Source organism: Gavia stellata, chromosome 5, assembly GCF_030936135.1.
Source record: "Gavia stellata isolate bGavSte3 chromosome 5, bGavSte3.hap2, whole genome shotgun sequence".
Classification (NCBI taxonomy): Eukaryota; Metazoa; Chordata; class Aves; order Gaviiformes; family Gaviidae; genus Gavia; species Gavia stellata.
The window spans coordinates 31,055,320-31,078,598 of record NC_082598.1 but is presented as its reverse complement, the minus strand read 5'-3'; positions in this window follow the sequence as shown (position 1 = coordinate 31,078,598).

Below are 23,279 nucleotides of genomic sequence, written 5' to 3'. Positions count from 1 at the left end.
AGTGCCGGGTCCTGCACTTGGGTCACAACAACCCCACGCAACGCTACAGGCTTGGGGACGAGTGGCTGGAAAGCTGCCCCACAGAAAAGGACCTGGGGGTGTTGATCGACAGCCGGCTGAATATGAGCCAGCAGTGTGCCCAGGTGGCCAAGAAGGCCAATGGCATCCTGGCCTGTATCAGAAATAGTGTGGCCAGCAGGAGCAGGGAGGTGATTGTGCCCCTGTACTTGGCGCTGATGAGGCCGCACCTCGAATCCTGTGTTCAGTTTTGGGCCCCTCACTACAAGAAGGACATTGAGGTGCTGGAGTGTGTCCAGAGAAGGGCGACGAAGCTGGTGAGGGGTCTGGAGCACAAGTCTGATGAGGAGCGGCTGAGGGAGCTGGGGTTGTTCAGTCTGGAGAAGAGGAGGCTGAGGGGAGACCTTATCGCTCTCTACAACTACCTGAAAGGGGGTTGCAGAGAGGTGGGTGTTGGTGTCTTCTCCCAGGTGATGAGTGACAGGACAAGAGGAAATGGCCCCAAGTTGTGCCAGGGGAGGTTCAGGCTGGATATTAGGAAAAATTTCTTTACTGAGAGAGTGGTGAAGCATTGGAACAGGCTGCCCAGGGAAGTGGTGGAGTCACCATCACTGAAAGTGTTCAAGGAACGTGTGGACGAGGCATTGTGGAACATGGTTTAGTGGGCATGGTGGTGTTGATTGATGGTTGGACTTCATCTTACAGGTCTTTTCCAACCTTAGTGATTCTGTGATTCTGTGATACTGTGAAAAGGAATGAATTCTACATTATCAAATGACTGTGATAAGGTCTGGCTGATGTTTCCAAATTCACACCGTTTAGAATATTTTCTGCAAAAATTTACATACGTTTAGTTATTTTCTGAGGAAAAAAAGTCAGACTTCCCTGAAAAGGGGCAGACAGAAATTCTATCATCTATGAATGATATACTAACTCACAGAAGCGATAAAATGTATCACACCAAATACATCCTACTGGTATGTTGCTTCACACAGAAGCCACCCATGTTTTTGTTCCAGAGAGAAAATCTGCTGTTATCACTGGTTGCTTTCAATTCTGATCCCTGTATCATCTGAGTGATAAAAGGGCTGCACCACCAGACTGAGGCAGGAAGTCTTTTTCTGCTTCATGAGTCAGAAGTTACGCCACATCCCCTTTTTGAAGCATTTGGTGAATTTCTCCAAAGAAACAGGATCTTCTTTTGTATCAGCTGTTGAAGTCCCAGGAATCCATCCTTAAAGGGAATGATGAACTCACCCCTTTGTAAGCAAGGCAGCTTGACCAGCCCTAGGTTTTGTGCATGGCATTGGCCCTCTAACAGTTGAAAGCGGTTCCCAACACTGTGTTCCTCTTTTGGTAAAACAGATGATTTCTTCTCTTTCTGCTCCTGCTAGCTTGCATTTTTCTGATTGTCTGGTTTTGCTTCCATTTTTCTAAGTCAAGTTCCTGTTGTGTTTTTATGCTTAGTGGTAATTTTGATTTATTTTTTATAAGGGAACATAAGAGGAGACAAGTTTTGCAATAATGCAATTCACGCTTGCAGGGACATAATGGTGTTTGAAAGCATGCTCGACATTTGCTTCTTTTCCCCTGGTAAGTAAGGCTGAGAAGTCACCAACCATGGGCTCAGGGATGGAGACAACTGGCATGGGAAAATGATGTCCTTCACCTCCTGGATGAAGTGAGGACAGGTAAAGATAAGTAGGTAGGGTAGCAGATATATTTCTGCCTGGCTGGACCTACTGCCCAGAGAGACTGGAGGAGTGCGGTGAAAAGGAGCGAAAAGTAACAGCGAGGCAAAGGCTGTCTCATTGTGTTGGCCAAGCTGAACATTATACTTAGAACAATCTCTTTAAGAGGCTTGAGAAGAGAGAAAAAAGTGTAAGAGAGAGCCCTCTCACTTCCTTTCCTCCAGCCAATTTTGGTAGTTGGAAACCTCATTTTCTTTTGCCTTTACTGTCTTTTCCCACACAGCACTAGTAGTGAATTAACTGAGAAGCATGACCGGGATGGAGCTCACTCCGGCTGGTCAGGGCTTTACATCCTAACCTGCAGGGACAGGTCCCAGGGGCTGAGTGAGGGGTATGAAATGAGCTGTGTTTGGAGGGATGAAGTTTTAACACCAAGCCATGTCCAAGCACTTAAAGGATGAGAGATCATAGACTTGCACATGGATAAACTGATTTTACCATCACCATTTGAATGCCATTAGCACCACCTCATCTGTCCTGGAATTAAGCTGCACGCTTTTAAAATAAAACATTTTGTTTATCTAGTTAATAAAAATGACTGGCAGTGTCCTAATCTTGAGGTGTAATATTTTCACAGAAAAAAAATAATAAAGCCTTGTAATCAACAGCAAGAAACAAGTGATTCATTCATAGAAAAACTGAGCATAACTGAAGAACGGTACCTTAAACCAATCTGTTGAAAGACCCTTGGAAAAAGAAAATCATCATTCATCTTTGCACGTCTTTTGATTGAAGTTACTTTAGGGATCATCTTTCAGAAGGAAAACAACCTTAGCATATAAAGCACTTTGGCCACTGTTTATCCAAGCCAAAGCATGAGGACACAACTTAGGTGTGTATAAACAGTTAATTTCATGGGGAATTAGTCCGTATTTCAGGGATCAACAGGGCAGCAAGGTACAACATGCTTTGAGCTGCCATTGAAACTCAGAAATGTCTATGGCAAAAGTTTTAGTAGAATATGTAATGTTATTCAGAATATTTATTTCTGTAGAAATTTTTTCCACTGTGATATAACAACCAACAACAGCTGTGGTAACAGCAAAAATGAAAAAAGAAATGAAAGAAGGTGTACTTATGCAGGCTCCTGTGAAGCTGTTCATGTGGAGGTTTGAAAATGTCCTCTCCCCCTTTTACAGGTGAGAAAATGAAGTGCAGAGATTAGAAAAGACAAACTGAGTGCACAGCTGTTCTGGCAGCTGAGCCCTGTGCTGGCGTACATGCCACTTCTGGAGCTAGACATATCTCAGCGACTGAGTGAAAAGACTCCCACACGCCAAAATTTGCAGCATCTTTGGCGACATTTGCAGACTGTCAGGTTTCATAGGCTGGAATGTACCAGGAACCACCATTGTCTTCAGCGGTGAAAAAAAATGTACTGCAGAAAAGCTGCGTGAGAAATGTCTTCCCGTTTCCTCATGGGTCTTTTACACCCGTCTCTTACTGGGAGCAGAACTCACAATGCTCAGTGACCAGACGAAAACTCAGAAAACTGACTTTCCTTGCCTTGACAAACCTGAGAGAAGAACTTGAGTAGACACTGCAAGAGGAAAAACGTTCAAGTAATATTGGAATGATTTTTTAAAATGAAATTTTAAAGAAAACCTCATATTTAAAGAAAACCTGTGTCTCTTTTAGGGAAAAAAAAATCCCTCATTTTAATCCTTCCCAAGTAAAAAACTACAACAGCATAAATAACATTAACACTGATTCTTTGGCAAAAAAATATATTTAAGATATAAGCAATAGACAAGATAATGTCTGAAGAGACATTAATTTAAAAAGTGTATTTTCTATCTCCACTTTTGCAAGTAACAGACTAAGTTGATGAGAATCAAAATCAAAAGGCACCTCCAGGTTTTGCCTGCAGCTATTCTTTTTTCATTTGTAAATTTGAGAGCTTGGGAAGGCAAAAATCAGAAGAGTATGCAATGTAATTGGGAAGATGACTTTTCTCTGGTCTCTGCATTTGGTTGATTGTTACTCACTGGGCATTTACCTGCTAGCCTGTAAGTCCTCGTATAATCCTGCTTGTCCCTTTTTGCCACAAGTTTACACTGTATTTGTTTGTTTTATCTATGCAATAGTAATGGGCTACCAGGACAAAAAGAAGTGGATTTTCCACTTCAGCCAATGCTGAGAGGTAAGGTTTGCCTGCAAGTGAGCTTTACAGCTGCAGAGAGAAAGCTGCCCTCCCCATCTCTGAAAGTGGCCTTTTCCTTCAAGAAAACTCCGCCAACAGCACACAATTACCCAGCGAGGGGGCTGTTCCTTGCCTTCGAGCTGCAGGGCTATGACATGAAACCACACAGGTAAACCTGCCTTTTACTGGCTGGGAAACTGGTAACGACAGTAGACCACGAGGCTGTTGTGGGATCAACAGCTTCTGCTAACTGGGGTGCCATGCTGTAAAATCGTAATGAAAAGGAGGTGGCTGTATGTATTTGGATGCATAATCCTGACGTGTTTTAGATTGGAGTGTAGTCTGTAGGTACGTTTGGAAATCTCTACCATTTCTAGCAATATTCCTTGTGGGGAATTCCCCTGGAAATGCACAGATTTTCTGAATTACACTTATTTTCCTGGACATTAATTATCCAGGTGAATATTCATCTTGTTCCTACCTACTTGTGACTTTTAAGGCTAAGATACTTCTCTGGGGGCTCTGAAGGCAGTCTTTCACATCACGGCCTATAACAGTATCTTTTACATAGAAATGTATTACATAAAAATAAATACAAAAGAATCAAAACAAAGTATAAAGTTTACCATATACATTTTGTATTTCAGGCAAATTTCAAATCAAATCAGGACCTGACTGGCTGTGCTTCTGTATGATATGGCATTTAACATGAAAAAAACAAGTCAACAAGACCATCAGGGCTCTAACTTCCAGGAAGCAATCTATTTTTAATATTACAAATGCTTTCCTGTTTTCTTTTCTCCAAGATTTCTCCAGTGCATATGAAATTCAAGGGTTTAAACATTTGTTTTTTTCCTTGGCCATGGTATGCAATCAGGGAGAGAGATCAACACTTGTTATTTATTTTAAGAAAGACTGCACTATATCAACTGAGTGGGATAACATTGGTAAGCTTTATGGTTCACAAATGTCACCCTCATTCTAGGTGAAAAGCTACTGCTGCTAGAAAGCTTGTGTACTGCGTGTGCATCTAGTGTACGTGTGATACATGTTCTGAGACTGAGAGTGGTCAGGATATCTACTGATCTGCAATTAGATTATCCATGTTATTATTTTTAGTTCTTATTGAATTGGAAGCAAAGTGAGCTCAGAAAGAAACCATCAAATGGCTCCAACTGAGATCAGTGATAAACAATTTTTTTTTCACACAGCAAAAAGCAGAGTAAACACAGCCCAGGTTTGCTCTGGTAGCGATGTTTGTAATACAGCAAGAACATCCTTTTCAAATGCTTGTCCAGACTGCTGCGACAGGCAGAGAGCAGGGTGCATTTAGAGAGGCATCTTCAGGCTTTACACAATCTCCATGGCACCTGCAGCAAAGTCTGGGGGTGCCAGGGGAGCAGAGAGCGGTACTGACATGCACGGCCGCATGTAGAGCAGATCCTCTTCTCATATGGATGGCTGGGCAACGTGTGGGTTCCTGCAGATTAAGAGGAAAACCCAATGATGGATCTGCTTGCCTTTGTTGGACACTGACGATCTGCAAGAAAATTACATTCCTTGTTTCAGCTCCACAAGAACTTCAGCAGCTAAAACCAACCAAGATGCTGGTGTCAGGGTGCAGCTTGATGAGTCCCCATTTTTGCTTTGCAAGGTACCTTTTGCAGTCAGTGGATGCTATAACAGCTTTTGAAAGCAGGTTAACTGGTTTTGCTGAAAATTGCCCAAATATTGCACGAACCACTTTTTAAAAATAATCTGCATATTTGGATTTGTGAGTGTGTTATACTACTCCTGACCTTTATTACAAATTCAGAAGCTGTAATGCTGTCCAAATGGATTTGTGAATTCACCTCTTCCCTGAGCAATGAGCTGTCTGGTTTTCAGCCCCAGTTTTTACCAGAATCCCTCAGTCTCCAGATGATCTTACACGTCTTGTCTTATGACTACAGTATTTGCTATTATGCATCATGTACTCATTAGTGAAATGCCTACAATTGTTCTTTACACATCCAGACTTAACCATAAACCTGATTTTCATACCCTCAGCTGTTCCCCTTCTGCTCAGTGTCCCTCCCCGTATTCACTTCAGAGAGTGATTTGTATTTGTGATGCTCCTCTGCCTTGTGACCATTTCTTTATTTTTGAAACTGAATGGTTGCCCATTAAAAACTGGATTTAATTTTTTTCTGGTTCTTCATGCTTTGTCATGAGTCATATCAGAACTGCTGATTCTCAGAAAGATGCAGAGCTGGAGTTACTAGGCTCATAATGATCTGTACCCATCTTCCTTGCTAGCACCTGCTTCCTTTTCTGGTGTACTACTACAACAAAAAATGTAACATGGCAAATTCCAGAGCCATGCAGAGTCATTTGGCGTCCATCCACTGACCTTGGTCCACACACTGAAGACCAGCTGAAAGCCTCTAAGTTGATTCGTTGCCAGTTTATCCTGGAAATCCTTGGTAGCTTTCTTATCCGCTACGAATACGTGACTTTGGTGGGCCTCCAGCACCTCAGGTAGAGTCATCCGTTTCCCTCCCAACTCCAAGCCCCCATGACTTTGTCTTCATTCTCAGCTGTTTCCCTGGGTTGCTCATATTGCTGGCTGTCTCCAAGCCACACACTGATGGTCTGTACACGATCCAGGTGATTCAGTCTGTCTTCCAGGGGCTGTTCTGCGACACTGTGAGAGATGCACCATTCATGCAAGGGCATTGACAGGCACTCCCATCTCTATTAATCTTCCAATGGGTTACAATGAACAGATATTTGCATATTTAACATCTTCAGGAATGACCTAGATGATGGGCCAGAGTGCACACTCAGCAAGTTTGCAGACAGTGCAAAATCAGAAGTGGTTGATACACCAGGTCATTGTGCTGCCATGCAGAGGGACCTGGACAGGCCAGAGAAATGGGCTGACAGGAACCTCATGAAGTTCAACAAGGGAAAATTTGAAGTCCTATACTTGCAGAGGAATAACCCAGACACCAGTACAGGCTAGGGACAAAGGTGCTGGAAAGCATCTCTGCAGAGATGGCCTTGAGGGTCCTGGTGGACATCAAGTTGAACATGAGCCAGGAATGTGCCCTTGCAGCCAAGAAGGTCAACAGCCTCCTGGACTGCACGGGGAAGAGTGCCTCCAGCAAGCTGAAGAGGGGATCCTTCCCCTCTACTCATCACTGGTGAGACAGACCTAGAGTGCTGGGTCCAGTTCTGGGCTCCCCAGTACAAGAAAGACATGGACATACTGGAGTGAGTCTGGCAAAGGGCCATGAAGATGATTAAGGGACTGGAGCATCTCACTGAGAGAGCTGAGACTCTTCGTTCAGCCTGGAGAAGAGAAGACTCAGGGGGATCTTAGCAATGTGTATACATACCTGATGGGAGGGAGTAAAGAAGAGGGAGTCAGGCTTTTCTCAGTGGTGCCCAGTAGCAGGACAATGGACACAGACTGAAACACAGGAGGTTCCCTCTTAACATCAGGAAACACTTTTTTTACTGTGAGGGTGTCTGAGCATTGGCACATGTTGCCCAGAGAGGCTGTGGAGTCTCCATCCTTGGTGATATTCAAAAGCTGACTGGGCATGGCTGTAAGCAACCTGCTCTGAGCAGGAAGGTTAGACTAGATGATCTCCAGAGGTCGCCGACAGTCTCACCCACTCTGTGATTCTGTGATCTTTGCAGTATCTGAAGTGGGATGATTCAGTCTCTCCCCTTTCCCAGGTTAGAAACAGATTGGAAAACAGTCATAGTAATCATAAAACTGACCTGATCCTTTATTCTTGTAGATGACTTCTACAAAAACTTGCAAAACTTCTGATTTCCTCCAGGAAATATTTCTGGGTTTTTTTCTTGACTCCTTGTAGGAACTCATTTCTGCTAGCGAGAGCCAAGTTGGGCAATGTCTCCTAGTGCCTCCGTATTTCTAGTCCATGGCAGCCAGGCTGCTGCCCTTGCTTTTCCAAACTGGGAGTGTTGCAGCTGGGCTTCCCATTTCTCCAAGAGTTTGTTGATTTTATCCATGCTTAAAAAAAGCATCCCAGGCAAATTACCTTTTCTGTGCTGTTTTTGTGAAGCTAAACATCCAGCATTTATTCATTCACACATCATGGACCAAGTTTAAGGTATACGAGAACTTCTACTATTTGTTCATTCTTGGTTCAAGAGGACCACAAAGTCCTGCTACATGCCTTGACACTGGCTAATACTAGCTGAAGCTCAGGGCCCCTCAGGAAGAGAAAACCAGGGGATGGAATCAGGTATCAGATATAATCTAGTTTTCTCTCAAGAAACTCATTGCCTCTTTTTCCTGAATTTTCCTGAATTCAAATAAGAAAGAAACTAGATCTTTTACCCAGAAGTCCTTCCTCAAACATGTGACTCCTCCAGTCAGCTTAACTTCTGGGGGCAGTGATACAAAAGTTCAGCATCTACTGCTCCTGTATCTTTATTTTTAGTACCTGTTGCCTTTCTGCTGCATTTCTCACAATACCAGCTGCAAACAAGCCATGCCTGGCCCTTGACCTTGCTAGGTGATTTCCTAGGACATGCAAATAAGCATATGAGGTGAGCCATAGAAATAGGTGAATGCTTTAGTTAAAGTCTTCTGTGGCCTCTTGTTTTGGTAGTTGTTGCTTTGACCTGACTGCCTAGAAGAGCTTGATGGCTTCTTTATGTTTTTCTTCAGTAAAAACAGACCAAATATAGGGCAGCTGTCCAATATATAGTAAGATGTAATTTACTACCATGGACCTGGGTTTGATGGACTCTGGACTTGGTGAGACTCAGATGTCACAAGCAATGCTCTATTCCCCAGACGTCAACTATGTGTGTAGCATCTGGCAACCTCCAGAGATATACAAAGCATTAATGATTAGCACAGTTTCACCCGAAAACAAAATACACTGAAATACCAATTACTAAGAAATAATATGTTTTTTTTTTTTTTCCTTTCACTGCTGAGGAACTTACACTGTAGAAGTAACCCATGGCTCTAGCTGATTCCAAATTACTGACCCCCTAACTGCAAAGATGTAGGCACTGGCCACAGCTATTTAATACAAAATACTGCCCTGCACTGGCATTTGCAAGCAAGTTTCTGTGGCTGACATTCTCTGCTGTATGCATTAATTTTTAATTCCTTCACTTTCATTATCTGCAAGTAGTGATTTTTCCATTATATTTGTAAAGGTGCAGCCAAGAACAAAAAATGTACGCAACAACAAATGGCCACTGGGCAGGAAATGAATCACTCTGGCGTTGAGTGTGCTAACTACAGATACTGCAAATATACAGAAACACTTTGAAAACTTTCCAAGGACAATGCTCTGTTAAAACTATAACACATATTCTGGGGATGTATTATTACACAAGTCTTTGAAAACAAAAAACAAACGAAGCACGGAGTAAAAAACCTGGGGATGTGTGTGGATGGGAACTTTTGTTTCAAATGGGCTGACATCTACTGGTCTCAAGCAGCACTCTGTAGCCAGATCTCCGTTCTCCTTTCTAGGAAGGACTCAGCAGACTACTGAATGACAGTCAGGTTAACTCTTGCCAGAGAATTGTCTTTTTTCTGCACATCAGTATCATCCCCAAAGGATGCTGCAGTAGCATCTTGCCAGACAGAGATCTGTTTTGTCGGAGAATATGTGACTATTTTTTTCCCAAAGGAAAAGTAAGGGTTTTCTCCATGCCCTGCTGTGACACTTGGCATTTTTCAGAGCATGTCTCTGGTCATTTGCCATCACATTGACAGTTTACATAATGTTTCCAGTTTGATTTGCTTGATGGGATCCCACTTGCTCAAGAGGGCCATAGATACATAGTTAAGATCAAAGGTTGTCTCAGAAACTTTTCAGTCTTCTCTACTACATTGTAACCAGAGCAAAATATTTAAAGAAAAGCTGCAAGCTATAGACAAATTTCAGTCCTAACTCATCCTAACTGACTCAGTTTAAGTGATGGGGAACACAAACAGTTTGGATAGGATCCATTACTTCCCAACGTTTTACATCATGCCATTAGTAGAGATTATGTTTTTTTCATTGTCTTTTTAGGTATGTGCAGAAGATGATCTAAAAATCAAATAAACTATTGACCTTCTTTTGGAGAATTCTTCATTGTGACTCCTGTTTGAGCTGCCCAGATCTGGCCTGGATAATAGATGACTCAACCGGGGTCAGAAAAAAGCCCAACAGAGTGAAACATCTGTGGCTCATTTTGAAAACGTCATAACAAACAATATAAAGTGTGAAAGTTCATGCAGCTTTGTTTGAACAGCCAAACTCAGACCAATCTTGCTGTGTTTCTTTTCCCTCAAATTGAAGCACAGAATGAGGTTTGTCATAGCCATTTGGCCTTCAGTTGGGGCTGCAGCTGGGTCAGCTCTCAAATGCAGAGATGCTGGAGAGTTTGCTATTTAAAAAAAGCTATTACTTACTCAAAAGAAAATTTTAATCTAAGACATTTTGGCCACGTTTCAGACACAAGCATGGCAGCAAGAGTAAGGAATATACAGGTTTGGGTGTTAGCCCAGGATATGGGACAGTCTCTTCCTCACTTGACTGCGTGTTCCTCCGTCACATGGAGTGAGGAGCATTGTGTTGGACTCAGCCTGGGTGGAGATGGCCAAAGAACCATCACACAGACTAGTTCTAACCAGCTAGCACTCCAGGATGCAATGGCTGTGATGCCTCAAGGACCTTCGATGACTCCTTTGTAACCAGCCTGGTTTTACTAGTGAGCTGAAGAGGATCATTACTTCACTATAATGATTTGATACATGTATGAGAACCTCAGGTTTCACTGAGCAGTATTTGCATGGAGCCTGATATTTGGTTATGGCCAATGTGAGGACTGATACACCCATGCAGGTGCGATGTGGCGTGCGATCTGTCTCTGGGCACTGCTGGGGCGCTACCTCTCATCCACAGCATCCCTCGACACAACCCAGGTGAGCAGGGATCTCTCATGCAGCACGTTCACCTCCACTCTTGCTGTGTGGCCATTTCTTCTCTCAAGAGTGCTCCTGCCTCGGCAGTTCCCAGAAGGGGTCCAGCGCTCATGTGAAGTCAGCAAGAAGTGGAGAATTCACCACTTCCCCAGCAGTCTGCTGTCACTGATAATTGTCCTTGATCAAACACTGTGATCAGATATATATGGCTTTGGCTTCCAGCTGCCAGTTCTTGCTATGCTTCTGGGCCCTAGATTTTTCTCCCTGTGAATGTAAACTCACCGTAATAAAATCAACTTTTATTTTTCCATTCTCCCTCTTTCACTGCAACCCTCTTCTGCACTTTCTCCTGAACTGCAATGTCCCTCCTAAAATGTGATCACAGACCTGTACGTGGTCTCCATTACCTCTGCTTTACACAGAGAAAAATGGTCCTCTGCTTCTTCTCCCTTGCATATGCCTTCAAAGTTCATACTAAACCTCTGTGGCTGCTACAGATCAGAATTATTTTTTGTGCACAATAATTCCTGTGGTATTCCAGGGTACTGAACCATCTGAGACCAACGTAGTAAAGCAGGGTCTTTTCTTCAACTTATCTGTTAAGTTGCTTTCAGCACATGGAAAAAAGGCACTACCATCAATCTGATGATGCTGATAGGAAAACAGGTTGCTGTAAAGCTTTTGGATGTAGGGACTATGGCTCACTTCCCATTTTGCACAGTGCTTGCTTAGTGCTGTGGGATCCTATCCTGCTTCTGTGCTCTGGCATTAGCATATTGTGGGGGGCTGACCCTGGCTAGATGCCAAGTGCCCACCAAAGCCGTTCTATCACTCCTCTTCCTCAGCTAGACCGGGGAGAGAAAATAGAACGGAAGGCTCATGGGTCAGGATAAGGACAGGGATTTCCCTCACCATTACCGTCACAGGCAAAACAGACTCAACTTGGGGAAATTAGTTTAATTTATTACCAATCAAAATCAGAGTAGGATAATGAGAAATCAAACAAAATCTTAAAAACACCTTCCCCCCACCCATCCCTTCTTCCTGGACTCAGCTTCACTCCCAATTTTCTCTACCTCCTCCCCCTGAGTGGCACAGGGGGACGGGGAATGGGGGTTGTGGTCAGTTCATCACATCTTGTTTGTGCCGCTCCTTCCTCCTCACACTCTTCCCCTGCTCCAGCGTGGGGTCCCTCCCATGGGAGACAGTTCTCCATGAACTTCTCCATTGTGGGACCTTCCCACGGGCTACAGTTCTTCACAAACTGCTCCAGCATGGGTCCGTTCCACGGGGTGCAGTCCTTCAGAAACAGACCACTCCAGCATGGGTCCCCCGCGGGGTCACAAGTCCTGCCAGAAAACCTGCTCCAGCGTGGGCCCCTCTCTCCATGGGTCCACAAGTCCTGCCAGGAGCCTGATCCAGCGTGGGCTTCCCACAGTGTCACAGCCTCCTTCGGGCATCCACCTGCTCCAGCGTGGGGTCCTCCATGGGCTGCAGGTGTATATCTGCTCCACCGTGGACCTCCATGGGCTGCCGGGGGACAACCTGCCTCACCATGGTCTTCACCAGGGGCTGCAGGGGAATCTCTGCTCCGGCGCCTGGAGCACCTCCTCCCCCTCCTTCTTCACTGACCTTGGTGTCTGCAGAGCTGTTTCTCTCACATATTCTCACTCCTCGCCCCTGCTACGGTTGCTGTTGTGCAGCAACTTTTTCCCCTTCTTAAATATGTTATCACAGAGGCGCTACCACCGTCGCTGATGGGCTCGGCCTTGGCCTTGGTCCATCTTGGAGCCGGCTGGCATTGGCTCTATCGGACATAGGGGAAGCTTCTAGCAGCCTCTCACAGAAGCCACCCCTGTAGCTCCCCCCACTACCAAAACCTTGCCACGCAACCCAATACACACATACACAAAATAATAAAGCTGGGACTAATTAATGGGACCAACAACTCTGCATCAGCTGCTTCACATTTTTCTTTCACAGCATTTTTCTTCACATTTTTCTTTCACAGGCTTGATTCTGTAATGACAAAACTGCAGTTTCACAGGAGAGCACAAGAAGCTAACTAAAACACTCCAAGAAATATAAAACCAAATATTTTTTCTTGAAATACAGAAAACTTGCCTGGCCCAGGAAGAAGGACTTAGTATATAAGATTGTAATTGGGATTTTAGGAGGAAAACACTGGATTTTTACTAACTGATGTAGTCTTCAGGTAACAACAAAGTGGAGGTTATTAGTTCAAATCTCATCTCCCAGCAGAGCATGCCCTATAGGCATGTCAGGGTCTGGTGCTCTCAGCAGGGATTTCCCTGCTGGTAATGCAAAAAGAGGAGATGGAAGGTGGATAGAAGGTGACAAATGTGAGCAAGCAGCTATTAAAGGGGAATCTTCTGACATGAAGAGAGGGCACTAAATGAAGTTATATCTCTGCTGTGCTTAAATCCATGTATATGATGCCAAACACTCTTATACATGGATTTGAGTATGTGAATACTCAAATATACATACTCATATACTCAAAGAAGACTCCAGAGAGGACATAACATTCTCATGCCATTGCCCACACTGGTCTTCTGCCTAGCTTTGCACAGCCCCCAGTGCCCTCTGCCCTCTCAGAAACTCCTTCTTCACTCAGATTGCTCCTGGACTTCTATGACACATTTCTTCACTCTGACACACAGCATCAAAACTCTTTTTAATTAAGCTATCACTAACAGATCATTGTAAAATGCAACAGGTAATAGGCACAAAACTAAGAGAAACTCCACCTGGGTATGGTAATCATAGAGATTTTAAACTTCACAGTATGAAGAAATGTTTCTCGCTGAACCGGATGTCTAAGGAGTGCAATAAGAAAACTTTTGTTTGTAAATCACAATGTAAATAACAAGTTCAGGTATCACTCAAGCATGTAATTCATGTTATTGGCAAATATTTGCATTAGGAGTTTAATGAGCTTCTAAAAATAAGCCATTTATGCAAGCCTGTGTAATTCCTCTTCATAAAATACAGAACCTGTATACATACAGATAATAGTAGATAAACCCCTGAAAATGAGAAAATAGAGATTTGATATGATGCACCAAGAGACAGGAACCCAGTGACAGCTTTCAGAGAGAGGTGACAAAGGAAGAACAGCAGAAAATGAAGGTGACCTTCCCTAGCAGCAGTGTTTTTGATAGTCTGATAGAGGTGTCATTCTCTACCAGGAGACCAACAAAAATACAGGAAGATAACTAGAAAGTGACAAAAATCTAAGGAAGTTTTTAGTGCTTAATATAACATGCTCAGATAAGGGCAGCCTCTGTGCCAAGTGAATCCAAAGTCTTCCAAAACCAAATTACCTTCATGCTAATGGTTTTCTGAGCACTGATGCTTTACAACAGAAACTAGAAAGCTCTGAGTTCAGTGGATCTCCTTCTATCTCTCTGATATAAGTAAAAGCACTTAAAAAAATTTAAAAAAAAAGTAAAAAGCATATAAATTTTTGGCAATGAACTTGTTTATTTATGGAGTGGCATTGCTTGCTGTTTGAACATTTTATGTCATAGTCAGGTTACTAAAGTTGCCCAAACCCAAACTGCATTCAGTTCTCCTGGTATTCTTGTACCACATCAGCTCACTGCTCGCTCCCATCCTTCTGTAAAACTGGTCAGATCTGATATTACATTAGTGATTCTTACTAAAATGCTTGATTCTGCCAGCACTGTACGGGACTGTGCCATGAGATCCAAGCCATCAGTGCACTTCAACTCTGTTAAAACTAAGGAGGAGAGAGAAGAGGATCACATGTGAAAAAAAAATCAAGCTGAAAATGACACAAACTACTAATTTAGAGCTTGCTGTTTGCTGAAAACAAACAGGTTTTGAAAAACTAGTTCTGAGACATAAATCGCAACTTGCATCTGTTCAGAAACCAGTCGCTGCCCTGAACTTCTCTGCCCGAGTCCCTGCACAAATGGGAGAAAAACGGCTTTAGTCCAGCATGGGTGCACACGCAGTCTGTGCTCCCTCCGCTTACTAACATGCCCCTCTACTGAGCAGCTGCTGATGGAAGAGAGAAGAGCCAGCTCTGGTGCTCTGGCATGGCAGGAGGACTTGGGGACTTTGATTTTCAACCCCCCCTTAGTCTCTTCTTCCTTGAACTAGTACAGTGAGGGCATTGATTTCCAGAAAAAGCCTCTGCGCACACACAAATTAGAGCAGGTTTGGGAAGTAGCCTTGAGCATAGATGGAAATCATGAAATTAAACTTAAAAATAACCTCTGTAAAAAGAACTAACAAATGAATTTTAAAGTTGATGATGCTTCATGTTCAAATTATCTATGGCATACTAAGTTGGTAGATAAAACTTATTTTCTCTTGTATTTTAACTAACCTAACTTTGCATTGCATATATAACAATGCAATGTATAGTTTTATGCAATGCATCCAATAACCTTTGATAAAATATTTTAAAGGCTATTATGATGCACGAAGCACATGCAATCAAAATACATTAGCGTAATTAAACTCCTTAATCTAGGAGAGAAGATCTGCAGCTGCAGTGTTGCTCCTCTTTCATAAAGACAGACTGGAAGCATTCTCGTCACCTTTGTGTCCGTTGGCTGCTTTTATTTTCCCAAGAAAAAGGAAGGGTGTCCAGCAAGGCAAGCTTTCCTCGGGGTTGCAGAGCCATCTAGTGTCGGAAGGGCAGGCTTCCCGCATACATCACTTCTTTCCATTTACTCTTCATTCCCTAAACGCTTCCCCATTCCATACTTTAAAGATTTTATCACCGCTTCTCGGGCTCCTTCTTGTTCTCTACATTACCTTCTTTTTTCTTCCTGTTCCTTACAGTGTTTAGAAGTCTTCAGGCATGAAAGATTCTAGGCAGGTCACTCACTGCCTGACCGCACTGCCTGTCCCATACCGGTACACAAGTGATGGTAGGTCCAACTTTCTGTATTTGTTTCTTCCTTAGGATAGAAAATACAGGGATGGAGCCGAGCAAAGATCCTTTTATTTATCCAACCCTCTGCAATACCTAAGGAGTCAATTATACCTATGCTAGCCCTAGTAGATGTTGGTCTATCCTGTCCCTAAAAACACCCAGAACATCCCTGTTCCAAAGGCAGGAATTTCATATTCTCTCTGGCCAGCCTTTCCCCTGTGGTTACTCATTTTTACTTCGGCAGTTTGCTCTCAAGTCTAGCTTCAGTCTCTTTCTTGCAAATTTAGGTGGCTTCTTTTTGTCCCGCCTCGGAAAAACCAGAGACATTTGGCCAGCGCTGCCTTTGTTGTAACACTCACCTATTGGTGGAAGTGCCTCCTCCACTGCTTTTTCTCTGTACAAAGCAAGTGTAAATCTTACAGTCCTTCTTGCCCAGCGGGGTTTGCAGGACCTATTTGCCATGCTTTCTGCTCTCCTCTGAGCTGTCTCCTTGTCTACCCCTTTCTCCAAGAGCCATGGCAGAGCTGGATGCTCAGAATCACAGAATCACAGAATCACTACGGTTGGAAAAGACCTGTAAGATCATCAAGTCCAACCTGAAAAAAAAAAAAAAAACCCAAACAAAAAAAAAACCCTGCTGCTTCAGCCAAGGCTTCGCTAGGGCAGCATCAGGGCAGCACAAGGTCTGCCCATGCCTTACAGAAGATACAGCTGGTGCTGAGCTTGGGTGGCCACATCAGGTGGGGTAGAAACAGTCTGAAGGGCTGCAGAAAACCTAGAATACAGCAAGTAAAGAGAGGTCTGAGCACAGGGTGCTCAGAAAAACGGGACTGCAAGGTCAAGTGGAAAATATTATGGGCAGTTCCAGGTAGCTCATAAACACTGGTGGCCACCTGGATCAGGAGGAGTGATATATGTAACATGTACATGCACATGCACATTTCCTACATTCATGAACACCGAACCCTTCAATTCACTCTATACAAGATAACACTTACTTGTTCCAGAGGTGGAATAAAACCGTCGTTTGACAGACTAGCTGGAGAACGAGTTAGCTAAATGTAAGTACAGTTATATTTCATCACCAAATTACTAGTTTCAGGCAACACAAAGGGTTTATGTAGATGTCTGTTCTAGGTCTATTAATCAACAATTTAAAAAGAATGAGAAATTTGGTGCTGGAAAGCTTCCCTATTTCAAAGCTAGGTTTGACTGCACGACATTTGGCTGCTGGTGATGTGTTTCATTTGTATGTATGGTGGTATATGTTATTCAATATGATCTGCAAAAGATAGGCAGCTCTATCCTAAATAAGACAGGACCTCGGAGGGATGCCTTTTATACTCAGCTCCAGCTAAAGCAGGTTTCAGTGATCCACTTTGGAAGTGATGAAGAAAAAATGTTATACACAAGCTGCCATCCAAGAACAGGGACAAACATAAATAGAGATCTGAAAGGGTCCAATGATAGGAGGGATATAGTTACCTGAAGATATGAATAGCCATGTTAGATAAAGAGAGGCATTTATCACCCATGCCTCTGTTTAGCCATCTGAAGTAACAAGTCCAACAGAATTTTGAAAGCAATCTGGTAGAAGCTGGGTAACCTCAGATTTCCACTGAGATCATTTATTTTTAGGCTGGTTTCCTAAGAAACAAAGTGTGCATGATCACACTGTCTGTCTCCCACTAATAACTTCTGAACCTGCTGGCGAGGTTTGATGGAAGGCTAGCAATCTCAGAGAGATTAAATTTCTGTATGTTCCATGAAAATCGGTCACTGGGTGGAAGAAAGAGACCCAAATGACTATCTCCATAGAGAGACAAGTGATCCAGTGAAGTCAGCTGTTCTTGGTATGGTTTGGTCTACCAGCTGGGCAATAAGTAGGTACTGGGCAGCCAATAAATAAATAAATTGCAGACCCAGGCACAGCACAGCACAGGCTGCTGCTTTTTGGGGCTGCGTTGTGTCCAGATGCTGGGCAGAAACTGGGCATCCCAGGGTGAAAGGGGGAATATGAAACAGAGGTGGTGGCATTGGGAAGGGGAGCTCTTACTCACAGGAGTATGAACTACTGTTAATGTTGCTGGTGAGTGGAAGATGCTGGACCCTCTGCAGTAACGTAAATAAGACGTCTGCTTCCTCCTCTGCTATTCTACCAAAAGGCATAATCTGTTTAAATAAAATATCTTAGATTTGTCTTAGCTTTTGTTTGTGTTAGCTACCCAGCAACCAACAATGTTATTAATTGGAGATTACTATTTTGGAAAAAAATGTCACTCGTTTGCCTTACCTTAAAATAAAAGGTGTTTGTAAAAACCTTTGGCTCACAATAGCTTTTAGGACATTTTAGTACCATGGGAATGGATGTGCTTTCAGACAGACAACTGCCTCGCAGATGGAAGACATTAGCAGAACATGAAAATGAGAAAAATAAGGTGGCGTTTTGTGCATCTGTCCACTGGAGGCCTCCCTCCCTCCCTCGGCGTGCCGAGGGGCGCGGGCTCCCCAGCTGCCGCAGGTCACTCCTCGGAAGAAAGGAGGTACCACAGAGGTGCCAATGACCTCGATAATGTAAGACTGTGCCAGTAATTGCCTGACAGCATCCACAGGTACGTGAGAGTATCCGTTCACTCCAGGCCGTTCTTTAGAGGCTGCAGTTTCACTGGGTTATTGGGACATAAGAAGTCTCCGCCTTACAGCTTTTTTTGTGGTTTTCTGATGTTTCTGGCTAGAGTGAGGTAGAGAAGGTACTGCTATATCTTCCCATGCTTTTTCCTTCACCTAAGCTTAACCTGTTGATGAAGAAAGATCAGAAAACAAGGTTAAACCACAGGCTCTTATCTGTAAAACCCTAATGAAGAGCTGCTTGCAATTCCTGGACGCCAAGTGTATGGATTATTACAAGAATATAAATAAACCCATGTGTTTTCCCCTTTATTTTTTCCTATCCTTGCTGCTGTGGCATATCTGAGGGGAAATGTAATTTATCAATGTAAAATCTACATTTCTGCACATTGTATATAGCACGCACGCATGGAAACCCCTTGGACCTCCTTTGGGACCAAGTTCTCTGCATTTATAATGTGACTGCGTAATGCCAGATGTGTTGCCTGAGCTTTCCCAACCTTCAAAAAAGATGACAGCAGGTCCTGCTCCATCTTCCTAGACACATGAGAGCACCTGCTGGGCAAGCCAGTGGCAGGGAGACCCCTGCAACCAGCAGCACCATCAGCTCTTGGCTCACTGGAATCCCCCCATGCCGGTGAAGCTGGAAGCTCTTGTGGTATCCAAAGTGGAAGAGGTATTCAGATCAGCATATGAAATGTCTGCAATGATCTGATAGTGTGGGTTGTGTTCTCTGTACACTCTGCCCAGCATGGGTGGTGCAGGAATCGGTTGCAGGTGCCTTGGTGGGCCCATTGCTGGCCAGTCCCAAATCCCTCCCTACCTCCCATCTTACCAAAGCTCAGTCCTGAGCTCTCAATGGCACTGGCAGTGGCCTTCCCACACTGCTGAAATGTGCAGCCACTAATTAAAGACCGATCTTTGATGAACCCTTCTAGTGACTGCTCTGTGGTCTCGTGTTCCCCCCCCCTCTCAGCAGCCTGTGTTTCATCTCCCCTTTAGCAAGCTCCTTAGGCAGGTCACAGTTCTGGTATAGCTCCTCTCTTAATTGATATTTCTTGTATGGCACCATGTCAGATGCTTCACTGAAATCGAAACAGAGCAAATCTGGTGGGAAAATCAGCTGTCTTGTCAAAGGAAGATACTGGGCTAGTGTGGCACTACCTGCCTTTCAATAAACCCACACCGCTTTTTCCCCTGTTTGTAGCTTACTTTCATGTCTTTAACTGCAGTTTCCTCCCTACCAGGTGACAGTTCTTGGGAGGGAAGAGCCCTGTACTCAGACCAGGCTAGCACCAGTCCTCATCCCTCTTGTAAAGAATAGGGTCCTTGCGCTGGAACAAACTGTGAGTGTTCCCAGTAATTACTAGCACCTTTGCTCATAAATAGGAATTAATTCATCATGAAAAATCTACACCAGTAACATAGCCTGATATGCTAGCGTTGTTTTTCCATAAAACAACAAAGGCAGGTAGCAGTAAGGAGTCTTGCTACCACTGCTGGCTGGACTAACCGATTGATTTATGAGCCAGAAAGAAGTGTGTGTAAACATTTTTCTTTCCAGAAACCGTGGTTAGATGAAGAGATGAATGAAATTTCTTTTATTCAGAATTGATTAGTGAAGATATCAGTCAAAACATGAGAAGTATCTGGAACAAGCCATTGAGCTGACAGAGGTAATACAACCACCATTCACACTACCTGGTACCAAATTCCTACCTCTGCAAAGGGGTGGGATGTGTTCAACCTGTCTGCTGTTACCACCAGGCACTAAGAGCCCCGTCTCACCATGGCGGGTGCCAGGGTTTCCCAGGAACCAAGCTCAGTTTGCAAGCAAAATCTGTTCGGTCCATTTGAGATCCTTACAGACCCACCAGCTGCAGTGAGCCAGCTCTCTTCCCCTTTTCTCACCGCGGCACAATTTTCGTTCCCAGCATCATGCATCTCTGTGCAGAATTGTAAGCCAGTGTAGCCAGGACGGCAGCTCGCTCCTCTGGATGTGTCCCCGAGGTAGGGGATTGTTCTCTTTTCTCCGCACCTGAAGGTTGGGTCACAGCCACGTGACGTGAGGAAGTCTGGTTAGGTCATATGAGATGATCAAATGCTGTTTGGCCGATGGACAAGTCCATGAAAAGGAAACAATGACTGGACTATGCAGGCTATAGCCTTGTGCCCTTGTTCTCTGCGGGGGTACGGGGTAGATAAAGGGAGAGAGGATATGGTAGCAGATCACTGCTCCTTTTTAGTAAAAAGCCCAGCACATTGGAAATGACGTCTTTTGTCTTTCAAACAATGTCAACAGCTAATACAGGAGAATTACTGCAATACTGCAGCCCCATGCAGCGAGTGCTCCCTTCTCCCAATACACTGGAGTGAAGTGATTGTTTCTGAACTAGCATGGGTAACCAGAGCCCTGAGTGTCTCTGAATTAATAAAGAATTATTGGCGGAGAGTTTCACTGCCATTCTTCTGGAGCTTTTGAGCTGCCATTCTGCAGCAAGGAGATAAACACAAACCCTAGGAGTCTCTCACAACTTTCCCACATACTGTAACATATTTTGGAGATTTAGAATAACACAAGAGAGCACAGTGGAATCGAGGAGCACCACCGAACTGCCGAAACTGGGGAACTGGCATGAGGGACTGCCACTGCTTCTCCTACATTGCAAGCTTAAAGGCGTGGTGAGTTTTGCAGTGCACTGCAGCATTTTTAAGCAAACAATTCTCTAGCTTTTAAGCAAACTTCAGTAAATATAGCAGACTGTGGAAGCTCTGATTTTGAAATGTTTGGGTCAGCAGTCAGGTGATTGTTATGTACAGCAGAGTAATAAGGGAGAGATGTCTCTTACCTGACTTTAGATGCCTCTGAGGCACATCTACATTCCAGCTTGGTAACTAAGCATCCTTTAGAGTTAACAGAGTCAATGAAATACAGATAGCAATTACTCCTGCCTAAAGCAGTTGGCAAGATTTGGCCAGATGGATTATGAGATCTCAGCTGACAAGATCTCCTCTGGCAGGATGAGCAGCTAGGCACCAACCACTGCAGTCGACGTCTAACGTTAGGCAAGACGAATGTGGTCTAGACATCTAGTCCCTTCTCAAGGTTATCAGGTGCAACTGTTACAACAATAATAAAGATGATGCTATTAGTGACAACCAATGTGGTGCCAAAGCAAAAGCTTTTCAGAGAGATGATTTCTCCACTGCTTACTGATAGGAATAAGAATCAGAAAGCCTGAGAACAACAACAAAACTCCCAGAGGGCTTAAGCAGAGCACTCATGGCATGTCTTCACTTCAGAGATAGCGCCCAGTGATTGAGAAGTTGTCAGCATCTCCTCAAAGCAAAGCCCACCCTGAATTACAGTGCCGTGCTGATGAGGCCCATTTTGGGCTACGGCTGTATTCCCCAGCTCCCTGGGCCTCTGCCAGTAGTGGCAGGGCTGGTCTGTCCCTCAGGAGGAGGTGAGCAGGAGCAGGGGAAGGGAAGGAAAGGGAAGGCAGCCGGCGCTTGGGCGGCAGCACCTGCTGCCTCGGCACAGGGATGTGGGTCTGGGGGTGGGATGAGGAGGTCGCTCAGCATTAAGTGCTACCCAAAAGACCTGTGCAGATCGCAGGAGCAGTTGCACCGATGTGCAGAATCCTCACTAACAGAAAAGAGCAATTAGGCTTTTCTCTTCACAGGGCTGTACTTTTCTTAGTTGCTTACTAATAGAAGCTCACTCTTCTTTTGCTTGCACCTTCCTTTCACAGGGCCTTCATGTGTAAGCAGGAATCCTTGCTGCCCTGTCCCGAGAGTGCCCTTCTTTTTCTTTCTCTTGCTGTTGATGGTGCGATCTGCACAAGACCTGAAGTAGAGATGCTCCGTGGTCACAGGCTGAGGACAAAGCTGCTTCTTCACAAAAGAACTGCATTCTTTTCTTAGATATTTGTCATTTGTGCCCTGCTTTAAAGAAAAAAAAAAATCATATTTATAGGTGAACTAAATTAACCAAGGACCACAAGTTACATATATGTGTGTGCATGTATGTGTATGTGCATATTCTGAATTCAGAAATATTCTTCCACCGGTTCCTCTTCTGAATTTTTTACATTCTAGCAGTGAATAATTTAAACATTAAAGAAGACTGTCCATGACCATGGAATTACAGTATAATCACTACTGTGCAGAACGCAAATGTTTACATAACATCGCTTCTTTTTGTATAGGACATACATTAAGAAGTATACCTAAAGCAATATTCAGTTTTGTCAGAATCTTGTTTTAAGAAGCAAGTAGAATCAGATAGACAGTATTAGCATATTTAGGCTATTGCATTAAACAATATCAAGAGATTTAATTAAGGAAAATCACCCCATATTGTGAGTAGCACTGTGTGACTGTAGCACGGACAAACCTAAGCAATTCTTTGATGAACGCTGCCTCATAGGTTACTAATGTCAGATGAATAAATAACTCTATCCTGTGCTCCTGAAGCCTCGTTTCTCAGCGAGGAGCCTCCCTGAGTGAAATGCTCAAGAGAGCAGTTCAAAGATTTACACAGGTCAGGATGTAAATCTTGGGGGAAGTAACAGATTTCTCCAAGCAAAGAAACAGGAAAGGGAAAAACAGCAGCTTTCCTTCCGAGAGGGGAAAACAGATAGAGGGTCCTGCCAAGTCCTCACGCCCACTGTGCCACAGACAGTCCTGCCTTTCATAGGCCATGGAGAAAAAGCCATTCCTTATTCACAGAGAATTAACTGCTTTTCCCCTTCTTTTCTTCCTTTTGATATTATAAAAATTATCTTGTGGCAGAAGCTAACACTTTGGTTTGCTGTATCATGCCAATAATGATCCACC